Source organism: Bubalus kerabau, chromosome 12 (assembly GCF_029407905.1).
Source record: "Bubalus kerabau isolate K-KA32 ecotype Philippines breed swamp buffalo chromosome 12, PCC_UOA_SB_1v2, whole genome shotgun sequence".
NCBI classification, from domain to species: Eukaryota; Metazoa; Chordata; class Mammalia; order Artiodactyla; family Bovidae; genus Bubalus; species Bubalus kerabau.
Genome location: NC_073635.1, coordinates 41,841,783 through 41,845,679, shown reverse-complemented (window position 1 = coordinate 41,845,679; position 3,897 = coordinate 41,841,783). Strand labels below are relative to the sequence as shown.

The 3,897-nt window shown below is 31.0% G+C and overlaps 1 long non-coding RNA gene across 1 annotated transcript; it reads right to left on the bottom strand.

The window, feature by feature from the left end:
* Positions 1 to 788: 788 nt before the first annotated feature.
* Positions 789 to 3,678, bottom strand: LOC129624130 (uncharacterized). Its single transcript, XR_008700765.1, has 3 exons — positions 3,417 to 3,678; positions 1,755 to 1,858; positions 789 to 946 (listed from the first exon to the last, which is right to left on the bottom strand). It is a non-coding gene; the product is annotated as an uncharacterized LOC129624130 (long non-coding RNA).
* Between the last annotated feature and the right edge of the window lie 219 nt (positions 3,679 to 3,897).

The window sequence follows — 3,897 nt, the reverse complement described above, 5'->3', positions numbered from 1 at the left end:
CCAATGTGAACATATGGAATCAGCATGGCAAAATCATTTGAAATTAATGTAGTGTCAAAGTATATAGATATTGATATAGATATATAAATAGACATTAGTATTTCAAATTTGAAAAATCAGATACTGTAACCCTTGTAAACTGAAGAAAAGAATATTTGTAAACATTTCAACACCATAAGGTACAGAATATACTAATTAATTTTCACACACAAGTTAACACCAGATTCACAAGGCCCAAGTTGAATTAGGTATTTTCAAAATGCACACGTAATTGTTTGATATAAGTATTTTAAAATAACATTCGTACATTTTTTTTTAATATAACAGTTTCGGCTTGATATCATGGTTTGTTTTCTGACCAAAGTTATAAACTCTGAACAAGCGTAACTTTCTCTAAAAGAATGAATTTGCTATGGTTTTCATACTATTGACACTGAAGGATACTTGGTAGAAACAATTCACAGTTGACAGGCTTTTCTCCTCTAGTTACCTTTATAGAAAGCATTTTTATAAAAAGGGGAAACCTTGAGCCATCATCACTGGTTTTAATCTGTAATTAATTTTTCAGGCTTTGCAGATTTTTCCAATATTCAGTGAAAGGACAGAATAGTCTCTGCATTAGGGTTTTTCCAAAATAAAATAACTCATTCTGACCTAGCTTTCTCAAAATAGTGAACAAGTTAAAGATAATTCCAACAAAAATTATTGTAGTTTTATTTCAAATATAATTGAAAACAAAAGTGCTTTGAGACTAAATTCCAATAAATAATTCACAGAATTCTATTTACTTATCAGACAGAAGATATGTCAAGAGGATGAGATGGCTGGATGGCATCACCAATGCAAGGAACATGAACTTGGGCAAACTCCAGGGAATGGTGAAGGATAGGGAGGCCTGTCGTGCTGCAGTCCATGGGGTCAAAGAGAGTCAGACACTACTGGGTGACTGAACAAAAACAAAAGTGTCCTTGTAATCTTTGTTTGTTGAGAGTTCTTATCATGAAAAACTATTGATTTTGTCAAATGCTTCTCCTGTAGCCATTGAGATGATCATGTGATTTTTTTATCCTTCATTCTGTTAATGTGGTGTATCACTTTGACTGACTTTCATATGTTGAACCATCAAGGGTTAAGTCACACTTTGTTGTATTTATGGCCTTTTTAAAGTGCCACTGAATTTGGTTTCCAAGTATTTTATTATTTATTATTTTTTTTTTATTTAGGGTCATCAGGTATATTGGCCAGCAGCTATCTTTCTATGTGATGTCTTGTTCCGCTTTTATTATCAGGGGAATATTGTCCTCATAAAATCAGTTTGGAAGTATTCCCTACATTTTGATATTTTGGAAAAGTTAAAGGAAGTGTATATACATACATTGGAATATTATTCAACCTTAAAAAAAAAGTCAATCTGAACCTGAAAAACATTATATTAACTGAAATAAGCCACTCTCAAAATAACAGATAATACATGATCCCATTTATATTAGTAATTAAAAATAATCAAACTCATAGAAACAAAGAATAGGATAATAGTTCCTGATCTGGGGATAGAGGGGTGGGGAGTTGCCTACCAATGTGTATAAAATTTCAATTATGAAAGATTAATTATTTTCAGAGATCTCATATCTATAGTTGTTACTATGTATTGTACACTTAAAAAAACTATTGAAAGGTTAAAGATGGTGTTCTTAATACAACAAAATATTATTTGCATTGCTCTAGGAAATGGCAACCCACTCCAGTGTTCTTACCTGGAGAATCCCAGGGACGGGGGAGCCTTGGTGGGCTGCTGTCTATGGAGTCGCACAGAGTTGGACACGACTGAAGCAACTTAGCAGCAGCAGCAGCAGAGAACCTAAAATTCAAATACATATGTATATTTAGATATATTATGTATATGTATGTGTGTATACATCTTATATATACAAATACTAAAATGAAATCCGGTCAACATTTTTTGAAAAGAATGTCTCAGCTCAGTGTTGAGCTGCAGATGATTAAATGAGAAACACATTGCTCTTGTCATCTATGATAGAGAAAGCAGTTTTCATATTCCTCACATTTTACGATAGTTAAATATTTGTGCTGAGTTTGCATTTACTGACAGGATTGTGCAGTGACAGCATAGAGGACATGTGGTAGAAAAAAGGTTGGAAAACACCTCAACTCCACGATGAAAAAATACACTACAAAGGTATTGAGTCACATGCAACAATAGTTTGAAAACAGCATGCCACTTCTCAGTCAGTGATTCTACCTTGGAAATTTTACCAAAAAATAATGCTAAGTTAAAAATTCTGTGTTTATAAGTGCTATCAGAATTTTTTTTACATTATTAAACTTGGGAAACAATGTAAAAAGATAAATATACATAAATCTGAATACATATAGTGGACATTAACTCAGAAGTGTATTATTCAAGTGACATATAAATTTTCATACAATTGGAGACACTTTTGACAAGAATAATTTGGAAGAAAGCCAGTGCTATAAGTATAAAGTTGGACTAGTCTAGGGAAACCAAACCATATGGTTACTCTACATATTAATCACCTTTTAATTCAAGGTTAAATTGGCTTGAGGAAGCATTTCTGTTATATATCAACTGCATAAAGAGTAAATTCAAAATGATCATAAATATATATATTGAAGTGGTGCTATGCATCAGTTTACAAATGTTTCATATTAATATGCATTAATTTCTTAAAAGAATGCACAGTAAACATAACTTTATTTAAAATATAAACAGGAATTACCTAGGTAGAGTTGTATGTTTATTCAGAATTCTTACAGAGACAAAGTTAATAGCTATAGAGAAGAGAAAATGGGACAAAGAATACATGTATTATTTTTCAAAATTATGCAACTCAAAATTACCCCAAATATTTAACAGCTTTAAGTCACATTTCAGTACTGTTTAAAAAGCTGGAAATTATTTTACAAGTGACCTATAAGTAGGTAAAACAGATTAGAATTTTATTTTGAGAGATCAACAGTTTCTAGAGAATGCCTTGAACACATACTACTTTCTAGTTTATTTGAGAATGTAGTTTCATTATTTTAATATATTGCCTAGTTAAGTATCATTCTCTCCTAATGTTAACTTGCTAATAATTAAATATTTTTAATAATACACTGATGTTGGAATAAAATTACAGTTTCTTACCACAGTCTATATAAGTGAACATGGAGGGTCCAGCTCATTCTATTACACCAAATATTTCCTGCCTTAAAGAAGTCTACCAGCAAATAAAGGAATAAAGCAAGCATCTAAAAATGTTATTTCTAGGAAATATGCTACCTAATTTTCAGTGCATGCAATCTCACTTTATAGGTTTAAAATCATTTACTTCAATAACATTAGAACAAACATAAAAAATATTTTAAAATATATATGAAAAGATAGGACTTACCAATATAAGATGCTCCAATATTTATGTGATAATTCTCATGTCTAAGAGTCAGATATTAATGTTTATGAAGCCAAATTAATTTGTGATCAGATTAGCTAATTAACAATTTTTAAAAAATTGACCAAGGTATTCAGAGTTATAAGTCTAGAAAATAAGTGTTTGCAGTCACTTGGGTGATTTTTTAAAATAATATCTGAGTCAACATCCACTCTTTCTCCACAGTCAAACTTAGGAATTTCTCCCTACTGCAGTAAGTAAGCATGAAAGGAGAAATTACTACAAAATCTCCAGAAAGACAAAAAAAAAAAAAAAATGTCAGTCAGAGGGTATGACTAATTTTCATTCACCATAATCCTTTCTGTAATCTTGTGTGGTAGTTATTATCATACTCTAAAAATGGGTCAAGCACATTGGGTCAAGAAGAGATTAAATATATTTTCTAAGATGCACTCCTAATAAGAGTCTTGAGGCAAGTCCACAT